This window comes from Silene latifolia, chromosome 8 (genome assembly GCF_048544455.1).
Source record: "Silene latifolia isolate original U9 population chromosome 8, ASM4854445v1, whole genome shotgun sequence".
NCBI classification, from domain to species: Eukaryota; Viridiplantae; Streptophyta; class Magnoliopsida; order Caryophyllales; family Caryophyllaceae; genus Silene; species Silene latifolia.
The window spans coordinates 33,216,821-33,230,336 of NC_133533.1; positions in this window are offsets into that span (position 1 = coordinate 33,216,821).

Genomic DNA, 13,516 nt, shown 5'->3' on the forward strand with positions numbered 1-13,516 from the left:
ATAACAAATTACAGAGTTCTTCCAGAAATCAAGTTCTACCTGTACCTCCGCTTCCGAAAACTGCAGCATATCAGGTTCTTCCACGATCGTTTCCAATACATGCTTAGATTTCCCTCTGTTCTGCTCAATCCATTCCTCCGCTTCCTCATCAGTCACTAAATCATCTAAATCCAAAGGTTGAAGATCTACTGGGTTTGAGATTTTATTGACCGACGAAGAAGGACCAGCGACTGTAAAATCTAGAGGTGAGAATCTATTTTTGGAATTTTTATTATAATGAGATGAAGAAAACGATGAAGATCGTCCTTTATTTTTGGAAACTGTCATGGCTGCGCAACAATTCCTAGCTTTTGATTTTATTGATTAAACTTTAATTAATTAACTAAATGATTGATGAACGTAATGAAATGAACAATATGGAAAATTGAAAGGACACACGATATTTAAAGTGGTTCAGCTTCACACGTCGAAGCCTACATCCACTATTCTCGATTAATAATTTTAGTAACTTTCTCCGGATTGCAAAATTATCAACCTAACTCGTATAACTAACTCTAGTTATAACTCGATTTGAATATCACTAGATATTCGGTTTTGACTATCTTAAGTTACTAAGAAAGCACTTGATTGTTCTTCTAGGTGTTCACACAATTGAATGAGTAAGAAACAATATGAAGTACTATTATCATATAACGTAATCTTAAGAATAATACGCAAATTAAAGAGCACGACTTTTCGTAAAGATTTTCAAATGCAAAACAATAAAAATACTTGATTAAAATTAAACTCAAATTGTTTGTAAGGAATTTTTATATTTCGAAAAACTTATTTGAATTAGTGAATATCATGAGTATATATAGTAGAAGAGAAACACTAGGGTTTAGTCGAAACCCTAGGGATGCCGTGAGGCAATATAGATTACTTATAAGAAACAAATATTATCTCTTCTTAAATTGATCTACTAAATATTTTGATTAAGTAAATAAGGTAAATATAATATATTTGATAAGATATGAAAATATCTTATGGCAATATATTATAGATTTGACCTAATAGAATTTACTTGCATAGGGAGTAAGTTCGGCCACCACATGGCTCATAAGCTCACCTTGGTCGAAACCCTAGGTCAAAATATCAAGGGGTAGATTAGGGTTAGGTTTAGATAATTTAGTAAACTCTAGGTAGCATGAAGACTCACAAGTCGTTTTACTAACCAATAGCATAATGTAAATTATTCATTCTAAACAAACTATATTACATCTCTATCATATATTCACATGATTTCGAAACATGTTTGATGAATTTTACCTTTTGAAAAATTATATTAAAACTATTAAAATCATGCTTTAAAATGCAACCCAAAGTTATAGTAGAAATAGCTATAACCTTAAGTTTGGTAAGTAAAGTTATAGGTGAAATAGTTATAACTTTACATTCCCAATATTACTTCTTAAAATACCGTTATTAGATGAAGTCTATACTAACTAATCTTCCTGAAGATCTTCAGTGATAGGATCTTCTTTTTATCTTGATCACAAGCTCTTCATCTTGAGCTTGATATAGACTTGATCGAGCCTTTTGCATGAGTGATCATCATACTTGAAACTTGTTACAGTTACTATGACGTTTTAAGAATCTCCAATGTTATAGCTCAAGCTCCTATAAGATTACTTGAATGATGCTTCACAAATATTCAATGTTATAGCCAAGATTGCTATAACATTACTTCCTTGTATACTAAACTTTAATCAATCTATTAAAGACTAACAAACGATTACGAGCAAGAGTATATATAATACAAAGCACACACACTTGTCATTATCAAAACTAATTATATATCTATATGGTCAAACAGAAGGTCTCTTGGGCCTTTATCCTTCTAGTACCCCAAACAACGAGGATAGGGTGCTCAAATCGTTCAACGATCGAGATCTGACGTTCAAGCTACCAGATGCTGAAAGACGGTCCCCCGAAGATAACAATGATGATTAGGTCTCTAGATATGAGATCGAATCAAAGTCCGAGTCCGAGTCCGAGTCTGCGTCCGAGTCTTAGGCTTTCTATCCCATATTTTTTCTAGTGTCTTTCTTCGTGTCCATTTCCATTCCTTGTGACAACCTCGGGGATGTCCCACGAGTCACATGTCTTCTCGAGTCTATAAATTCATTATTCATTTCAATAAAAGAAGACTTTTCAATCAACATATTCTATCCTATCTCTTCCTTTTCCCATTTCCTGTGACAACAAGATTTGATTTGAGACATTCTAAAATGAAAAACAATGAACAACGCATGTCAGTCGATGTGAGTGCACTTAAATGATGTTCCGTTCCAAGTTGTAGAGGACCCAAAACTCCATGTCAATTTTCTTACCTATTCCGTGTCTGGAAATAGAGACTCTTTCCTGTAACCCAGTTTAGGACGACCCTATCTCAAGATATTCTAGGACGAATCCAGACTATCTCCCTTGTTAACGATCTATGACGGAAGGGAAGCCCATTCCTTACAATAAACAACCCGTGTTATTAAAAAATAACCCGTTTCACACCAAAGGTGCTAGTCTGACTCAAATCCATAGTAGCAAGCAAATCCAAGACGATATGAGCCATGATCAAAGACAAAGGCTCAATGAAGATAAATGACCAAGATCAATATCCAAGGCCGCAGTTATGCCCGCAATCCAAGACAAAAGAGTCAAAAGAAGAAGGCTCATTCAAGCAAGTTAATATCCAAAGTCAAAGTTATCTTCACAAACCTGAATCAAGAATCTGAGCAAAATCCGAGATATGTTCCAGACCAAGAATCTGAGTCTGAATCAAGAACAAGTATAAAATCAAATGTTAAACGGAATAACGCTGAATTCTATATAGAATCAAGGACATCGATGAAGATGGTCATTTAGCACCCTCACTTAGCGTTTCACATACATCACACACCCTAAGTCCTTCTTGAGACCGTTACAGGGAGATAGTTAAGAATTTTGAGAATCCTCTCAACTTCGTCAAGTATATCCATCCTTTAGGGTCAATGCATGAAAACTTGATCCCACGTCAATTAACCTACCTTTATATGCTCAGGCTATATCAAGCCAAGAGGCTCCATTTCTAAGCCATATCACAAGCCATAATCCCATCGAGCCTCAACTCCACAAAATCAAAGCTCCAGAGATTTGCTCATCAAAGCCTCTTATTTTCGAGCCCCACATTCCAAATATCCAATCCAGTTTCACCTTAACCTAGACACGGGGTCTTCAAATATTTTGTTACCTAGAACGGGACATACCTATATCATCCTCGGGGTCCACTAAGTGCGCTCACACGACAAAGAAATTTTTTACAAAATTAGTTATACCTCTTTGGTCTATGATCAGAGGGAGTTATCTCAAATCGATTGTTCGAGTCACCAAAGGAATATACTCTCCTGACCCATGCAATTTAAGGCCCTGACAGGATAGCTTAGGGACACACTCAGAACTACGGTCTGGTTTGATTTCACTTCACGTAAATACGTAGACAGTCGTCAAGGACACAACCATCCCCACTTCCACCTCAATTATCAACCGTTCCCACTTTCAACCTCAATTATCAACCACCTCAACCATCAACCTTTAACCTCAATTTAAACCTTCCACCCATAATTTTCATTTCTACCTCTTTATTGGGGGCTCCTTTTTGTCATCCAGTCTCCATTTTACCAAATTTCAGAGTCACCTTCTCATCCTGGGGCTTCTCTTCCGAGGCGCCATCCTTCCTTTGTTCCTCTCTTATTTTAAGTCAAACTAGTGCTTGGTCCGGACAATGACAAAGGTCTTAGATCGATTCTCGAAGTTATCGTGCCTCATGAGGGTCTATTTTACAGTAAACAATGTCAAAAAAATATCCAAGTAGACAGCTAATCCATGGCTCATGCCTTGCCTTTATATGCCATCATCATTCTTGTAATTCTTCTACCTTTGGAATTGATACGCATTATCACCCACACTTGGCTAGGGGTTGTGCATACATAATCAAAGTCTGTCAGATTCATCCCCGTGTCGCGTCAAATCTAAGTCAGCGTTGCGTCAGTCTATCATCTTTTGTCCTAGTGAGTCGATGTCATGTCAAGTCATGTATCTAAATCCCATTGGATATGCATAACACATTACAAGCAACAAATTCCACCTTTATTTAAAAGAGCTTTCAAAACTTGTTTGTTTCCTCATGTGCTATGTGCTATTTGCTTATTAGATTGCGTTCTTGTGTGGCTACTTACCATGCATATAGTTAAGGAGGAGTGCTCGCTCCAACTGAGGGCTTCGCTCAAGTCTTCATTCTCCCCAGCGACGGTCAAGACATTCCCTAGCAGTATTCGCGGTATTGCTCAAGGTTTCTTCCATGACGATCAAGATGTTCCTAATCGTCGATGTGCTCTTCAGCAGTGCTAAGGATGCACTGTTGTCGATCAAACACCTATATTTTCCTTAGCGGTGCTAAGGACGCGCCGTTGTCGATTTTCACCTTTCCTCATTGATACTAACGGCGCGTCATTGTTGATTCCTTTATTCTCCTAGCGACGCTAATGGCGCGTTGTTGTCAATACCTTTATTCTCTTAAGCGACGCTAATGGTGCGTCATTGTCGATACATTTATTCTCCTCAACGACGCTAATGGCGCGTCGTTGTCGATACCTTTATTCTCTTCAGCGACGCTAATGGTGTATCGTTGTCGATACCTTAATTCTCTTCAGCGACGCTAATGGCGCGTTGTTGTTGATACCTTTACCTTTCTCCTCAGCGGCGCTAATATCGCGCCGTCGTTGTCCCAACATATGATTTAACCCCAACAGAGTAATCAACATGTTCCCCAGCGAGAATTCGTTGCCACTCATAGCCCACGTACTTCCAAAAAAAAAACAGAGTTCGCTTGAAGACAGACACAAGCAGATTCTCCAGGTATGATTTCTTCTTATGGCTGGCGAGTTTCCTTACGTAGTCTAAACGATCCTCCCTAGTAATCGACAAACTCTAAAATGTTCCTGACGAGAGGTCCCTGGCTCAGACCCCTTGAGCCACCTCACGTCGCCATAGTCGTCAGGTTGTAATCTTGGATTGACCCGATGGCTATACTTTGACTTTTGCCTTGTCCAAGCCTTTGTCACAGTGGGGGCTCTGTAGATACCTCATTTCTACACCTCCCGCCAACCACCCAGTGATGATTGGGCTGCATGTTTGATACGCGGAACGATTTTATGATAGTTCATAAGTTCATCGACAAGTGATAGCTCAAACACTCGAGTCAACCTCATAGTCATCATCTACGCATCGATACAGTCGTTTTGATATTAATTAGAGTTCATTTGGAGTCCGGATCAAAAACCGCTTCATTTTCTAAAAACCGTTTAAATGCCGAGTCGGAATGTTCCAGAGTGTCCTAGAATTCTCTAGATATTTATTCCTAATTAAGTCTAATATTTTTAAGGAAATATCTTCCGTATATTTGTTTCATGGAATAAGGAAGTGTATATCTACCGAAATTTCATAAAAAACGCGAAAATCTTTCTTGCTGAAGAGGAAACCTCGGGGGAAATGACGCAGCAGGTGCTGCGCCTTTTCCAAAGGTCGCAGTGGCTGCTGCACCTCTTCCCCAGCCCTCTTTTCATGCTTTCCGGAATATTTTCGTGATTTATTTCCGTATTCGTGTCATTCCTAAACTCCTTCGTGTGTTTAGTATAAATAGATACCTTCGGTCTCCATATTTGGCACGCGAGTGTCTGCCCTTCTCTTCTCCCTTTGAATTCTAGACCACGTTTTTGCTTTCGACGCCTACGTGCTTGATCAATCGACCACGTAAGCTCAGATCATTCTGAGTCCCAGTCACGTTGCATAGACCGACCAATTTGACCAACTCCACCTTAATCAATTTAATCAATCTTTTTAATCCTTTAACAAGGGCACTTTCCACGCATATTCGAGTCGAGCAATCACTAAACGATAAATTTAGTCAATCTCGTTTCGTCAAACATGTAAGTCTGAGGGTGTAAATCCTATTTTATTTATTGTACTTTTTATTTTGTATCATTAATGTAAGGTCTATATCAAAAGCACGTTCAAAACCGTCTTTAAAAACCATTTTTTAAACCGTATTTACAAAATAACGGAGATCTGACGTCGAGAAGAAACGGAGCAGCAGATGCGCCTCTTCGAAGAATCGCATCATATGTTGCGCCTCTTCTAGAGGCTACCACTGCTCCTGCTCTTCTTCTTCTCCTCGACCTTCTACAATTTTCTATTTCTTTTATTTTTTTTTGTTTCTTTTGTTTGTTTCAGTATACAAACCATGTTTTACTAATTCCTTTTTAATCATAACGGTTAATACGACTTAAATCCCTTATAATTCGATATTAGCGGGTTTCGTCATCTTATTCAAACCCGAATTTAAGAGGCTTGATTCGTTCATATCAAGTCCCTTGAATTTGTCTTTGATATATGTTTTAATTTTGTTTTCTTCATCAATTCTTAATCTTTAATTTCCACCTCTAACTTCAAGTTTGCATATAAACTCGTTTACGACATCGTAAATAATATCTAACATGTAGAAGTTCGTTTCAATCCATTTTTTATCATGTTATGACGGTTCCAGATGTATGTAATCTGCTAAATCACTTCTACTTGAGTCTAATATCAATAATCGATCTTAAATTTACCAATAAACATTATCGACCCGTTGTTCTAACTTCACAGATAGAGCCCAGCTCTAGAACAGACGCAGGGAGTGATGCGCCTCTTCCAGAGGACGTAGCAGCTGCTGCGCCTCTTCTGGGTTGGTTTCTGTCCCTGAAATCTTTCTCGCTTTGACGTAGCTTCTAATTATGTATTTAATCGACTATTAATCATATTATCGCCTCTAATCTGACGTATTCTCATACATTTATTTCTTATTTCATTTCTTTTATTTTCTTCTTCGAAATACTGTTTTGAGCGTGCTTTTGACGTAGATCAAATATCGTTGTAATTCTTGTAATTTTAATTCTTTATTTTATTATGTATGATTTATTTACTTGGCCTTCACATGTAATTTAATCTAACATCTACTTCGACCCAATCTGTTTGCTAAATTACGTGTTCACCGACATAGTTAATCTCACATGCTAGGTTTAATCTATGTTTATTGCATTGCATGCATTACATCGACAACATATCAAATATGAACGATTTCCCTAATCATTAATATAGACCGCTATCGAGGTGGGCGGGATTAGGTGTTCGAATTAAAGAGCTTCTTAATATGTACCTCACCCCTTACTTCAGTTATCTCTGGACATCCGTGTCCATTGGCATTTTTGAGAGTCATTCTAGACATAGAATGCTAAGGGTAACGAGTTCTTAGTATTCATGTCAGTACTTTGTATCTTGACATGACACGAGGTATTCGAACGATTTCCAATTTTCCACAATAAATTACTGGAGACTCCACAAATGCAGGCTTATTCTACCTTTCACCGGTTTCAATGTCTCACAAATGACGTGCTTTGGCAAACCCAAGGCTCTGTGGGAGAAGTGTCGCCGCCTCGAGACCAACGCGCGGGTGCGCGCGGCGCAGGTAGCCCATGTCCACAAACGATAGAAAACCGACCCATATGAAAGATAGGAGGTCTCACATGATATAGGTAGGAGACTGACTAACTTATATTGTTAGGACCTAATTATTGATAATGACATCCCCATTTTAATTGTATTTCTAAGTATGCCATTTCAGGAATAACACCAACTCCGTAATGGTCCATTTGGCAACCTATATTTCATTTAAAAATTTGGATTTCAATCAAATAGGTTGTTTGGCATATCAAAAGACTTGGATTTAAAAATTTTATGTATTTGATACAAATCCCAACCCATTGAATTTTAGCCCTTATGAAATACGACCTAACTGCTAATTGCTAACCCACCTTCACCGTCTTCAATGTTTAAGACAATTGAACTATGATGACATAATTTGAGATTAGTCTTCCAAAAGCTGATACTCCAAAGATTTTGATCACCGTAACTCGTTAATTACGATTTTGCTCGCACCAAATTAGTGCTAGAACAACAAACTGTTGGATGATGTGATGGTGTTCGTTACTAACAATTGTAAGTTCTAGTTTTGAAGATTTAATTTTAGATGATGATAAAACTTAATACTTATGATTTCATGATATTTTTTTTTCTAATTGTCTAAGTTAATTTTTTTTTATATATCTGCATAAAAGATAAGTTTGGATCAATATTCACATCCCCTAAACAAGAGAATTAAATTTGAAAATTGAAAATTTTCTTTTGCTAAACAATGTATAAGCAAGAATTAATCAATGATCAAATTCAAGGATTGTTGATGAGAATGCTGCCCAAGACTTGTGTCGTAATTGTGTCATTAATGTAAGGGTAAGGGAATATAGTACTAAGCAATCGTCATAGTAACAGTTTGTTTATCTGTGCAACAGTAAGCAAGACTATTGCTTAAGTCTGGGTCAGTTGAAGAAATGAGTCTCAGTATCAAAATACTCAAAGCTTTCAAACAATGCTTTTATTCAATAGTTTACTTCTATGATTATTTTGAAAATGCTAAAAAGAGATTTAAGAAAAAATATAACAACGGCATCTTCTAAAAGGGTCTTTCTTAAAATGGCAAAATAGTTTCTCTTGCTTTTTGAAAGAAAGGTTTGTTTCTTTCCAAATTGATCTTTCAAAAGGTTGTTTTCTTTTGATTGTCCAAACTTGCCTTGTTTCTGAAATTCAAAAGCTTTTAGGATATTCACAACAGCTAGTCTTGTTTGTGACGGGCTAATCCCGTCACAAGCTTGTGACTTCTCACAAAAAAGGGAGAGGGGACAAGGTGGGGCACCCCCATGTGCTTCCCACTCACTTCTTAATGGGTATTTTATGAGAGAAAACGGTATCCGTCACAAGCTTGTGACGGATATCGCCCGTCATCAATGAGATTTGTTGTATTCACAAAGCTTATTTTCTCTTTTACCTTTTGGAAGAATACTCTTTTATGTGCAAACTTAAAAAGGTCAAAAATAATTGTCTTGTACCAAAAGTTTTGACCTTTAAAACCCTAGTTTGCCTCTCTATAAAAGGAGCACTCTTCCTCCTCATTTGCTAAGACTTTTTTTAAGAAATTAATCTGAATTTGCAAAAACATTTTTAAGAGTTTTAAGCTTTTCATTTGTTCCCAAAATCTTTCTAATTTTTCAAGTGATAACAGTCTATCCTGCTGTTGCATTAAGTATTGTACTCTCTTATCTATAATTGTTTGATTATAAGCTCTCCTCTTCAAATATTTTGAGAATAAGTCACAGGAATCTTGATCTTGAAAACATTCTAAGATAGAGTGTCGAGTGTCTTAGACGGAATAGTTTTTGAACTCAAGTCGCATCTGGAGTAGGTTATTGGCTCCTTTTTATTCTTATGGTTTTAAGTAGTCGGAGTAGATCACTTAATTAAAGCAATAAAAAGAAGATTGGACGTAGGCCTTTAGAGTGTTGGCCGAACCAATTCAAAAATCGCTTTGTTGATTTATCCCTTATTTAATTTCCACTTCATTTTATTTACTTTTTTTCTCGTTCAATCAAAACAATAGTCCTGAATACTGTCATCTTCGTAATGTAGCCTTACTTCATTTGCTAAGATGAACAAGTAACAGTCAGATCAACTGTCACACTCATTTTGCAGCAAGTATTTAAACAACGAGATACACTTCTAATAGTTCAATTTAATTGCTGTATCCAATTATTTTCACATCAACATTCAACTATCTTTCATTGTTTCTAAACACAACAGTCTGCTATACGGTCAGTTTGGATTGTTGCTTACAACATTTGCATACCCAACAAGTTACAGTCTGTCTCACTGTTGCTTTAGTCAGTTCAACAATACGCCTTTTAACCTCTATTTAAAAGGGGTGTTTGTTAGATACTTGAGATATCATTTCATTTGACTAACTTAAATCAATTAAGTTTAGCTAAAACTTTTAAAAGAGTACCTAATTCACCTACTCCCCCTCTTAGGGGTACTTGGAATCAAAACTCTTCATATATAAATTTGATAGGACATCGTCTCACATGAAATTGAGAGAAGATCGTCTCGCATAATAACGAGAGGAATTGTTCACATTGATTCGATAGAATACCATCTCACATTATTTTTTGGTGGAATGTGAGTTATATATATATATATATATATATATATATATATATATATATATATATATATATATATATATATATATATATGTTGAAGCTTGTGTCCTCCACAAATTAGTGTGATAACATTTGTAAATCTCTTACAAGTTCACAAGGGTATACTTCGTATTTTAATCAGTTGATTAACGTTTACCTAATAACGGTTGGCTTGCTAGAAAGTTTGACGTTATTATCATACAGATGGCGGTAATCAACTGGTCCCTAAAGGTCACACCTATACGATGTGATTGAGAGATGTGGTTATAGAAATATGATCACATTGATGCCTTATATGACTAAACAGTTAGTCAATGTGTTGATGAGACAATTATTTAATGAAGATTAAATAATATTATTTGAGACGAATTAACTGTAAATTCGTAAATTGAATATAATAAGTTATATTTAATTATATGTATGTAACGTTAGCCTGGACGAATTAATATGTTAATTTGTAATTAAATGTAATCAGTTATATTTAATCGGCTAATGATAAATTATACGATATTGTCATATTAAATTATTATTGACCCGTATTAATTAATGCGGCATAATATAAGTGACAATTTATAAACAATGCGTTATATACATGGTCGATAGACCGGGTATGTCAGTCGATCGACTGACTGATATACCTCTTGGTCGATCGACCGGGTGTATCAGTCGATCGACTGATATGCCCGTTTCGTATGTATGGGCCGATATTTTAGAAAGAAAAATTAATCACCCTATTTACCCTAATACTCGGTTATAAGGGAAGAGGGGGAGTTTATTTTTGGATAACCTAATTTTTCTGCTAATTCTCGAACCTACTCCGGCCTCTCATCAGAAAAACACACAAACCCTAATTAATTTACAGAAATTGAGGGAGCGATTCTAGCAACGAGTTAAGGGCATATCTCATATCGTCTTGGGTGCAACTAATAGGCGAATATCAACTTTGATATTGTTCTTAGGCCGTTATTGCTAGGACCGAAGGTTATTTCTTATCCTTTATGCTTTTGTTTATGTAATTCATTTTATGACTAGTAATCGTCTTATAAATTCGTTATAGTCCTTAAAATTAAAGGGATGCATACAGATAAATCCCACAAGTGGTATCAGAGCCAAGGCCACGAATTTTATTTTGATGATTTTTCATAAAATTGTATGTAAACAAAAATTGGTCTCGAAATTAGGGTTGCGGCTGTAAATTTTTTTTCTACCGTAGCTGTTTTGGTTCGCGATACGGTCGATCGACCATCACCCCTGGTCGATCGACTGCCTCGACTGGTCAGCCGAGAGGTTTTCAATTTTTGATTGTTTTGATTTCCATTTTGATTCATCTATATTGTTGTTTTAATCAGATAAGATAATAATAATATGAATTTGTAGATACTTTGATTTAATTCGGATTAAATTAAATTGTGAATGGAATCGTCATGTTGATGATATAAGTTTCGTTTTTGCTATATAGTTTTTAGCATATACGGTTAATCACGTTACATTAATTCATATGCTAATCGTGTTCTAATAGCAACTATAAACGATATTTCTTCATCTTATTTTTGTTTTAGGGCAATTTTTGCCGCAAGAAATTTTTTTTTGACGGCTGTTTATGGTTTGCCGAGAACAAAAGGATATTTTTTTTCTTTCGTTTTTTTTGTTACGTTTTCAGAAATGCCGAGCAACACTTAAAAAAAAAAAAAATGGGGCTGTTTTTTTTAGCCGTGAGCTGTTTTATAAAAAAAAAAAAAATTTTTTGTTTTTCTTCTTTTTGCCGAGACTCAAAAAGAAAAGAAAAGAGTTTTTTTTTGTTTGTTTTGGCCAATTAGTTATTGTGAAACGGTTCACAATTTAAAGATACCATATTATTTTAAAGCAGTTTAAAATTTTGACGGATTGAATTCATATTACAACTTTAATATGGATTAAGAATGAAATTAATGTGATTAATTGAGGAATTGTCACTTAATTTAATTTAAATAGGTGGTTTGGATAAATTAATCAACATAATTAAGGAATTGTGTCATGTATGTTTAATTTATTTTTAGTTGATGCATTTTTTAATTTTGTTGTATGAATCGTTGAATGAATTTATTTACGTATTTTTTTTGCAATCGGTTGTAGTTTGTATACTTAGTGTGGCCTTAGTCAAATTATGTTTTCGTAATGAAGGAAACATGATTTTTTATGTAATTATGAGATCTCGAATCTCCTTTTTTTTTTCCTTTAGTTTTGGGTTTTGAAATTAGAATGTAATAAATAGGTTTATTATGTAAATTTATTTATTGTAATTTTCAAAGAAGACTAAAGATGGAGATTTGAGCTCACTCCCGCTACATGGATCAAGATGGAACATCAAGACAAGCTTCTCGGGTCCAAGGATGGATTCCAAACTTGTATTTATTGTTCATTTTGATAGGATAGGCCATACTAAGACTTTCACTGTTTTTGCGTTTTCATTCTTATTGCTTTTCATTCACATGTTAGTTTATGCATCATATTCCGCATAAAACCAAACCACCTACTACTAAAATGCATGAAAATTGACTTATATAGGTTGTATGTTGGTTTTCATGGACATGCAGATGTCACAGTCTTTAAGCCATCACCTTAGTTTATTCATTCTCGCATGCTAGATATTAGTTCACTTAAAATGAATTAAAATAAAGTTGATTTGGATCTTCCTCTAAAACGGAAATTGAGATTAGTCTTTATAAGGGCAAACAACTATGAATCCCTTCTTCGTCGGTAGGCATAATATGACCCCTTCTACGTTGGGTAAGTAGTTGTGTTGACTTAGTTTACCTCAACATCATACTCCGAAGAGTTTCTCGTGATTATGATGGACTAAAGATAGAATTTACAGAAATTTATCGACCAAGAATTCTAACGGTAGAATTAGCTAAAAGGTTAGCTTATCAATTTACAGAGAATTGAGTCTTGGGATCATTTATATAATTCTTGAGGGCGGTCAGTTGTATAAATGTTTTGAGTCTTCGCGTTATGACTGTAGTTCATTAGACTTAAAAACATAAACGATGCACATGCTTATTATTTTTATTCTTCTTCTCGCAGTGTAGAACACGTATATTTTGATAATACTGTTACAACGAAATGGTTGGAAATAACGCAATCCCAATGCCTAGTGCCACACTTGATCGCGCGTCCTGGCTTAAAATTTTTATGGACCAGATGAATCAGTTCACACGTCTGAAAAACGACGGGTCCAACTTCGCGGATCGGGAGGCGGCACTACGGAATGCTTGCCATTGCGACGGTAAGCTCAAGTACTTAATCGAGCCAATACCGGTCAACCTGGCCCAAATGCAGGA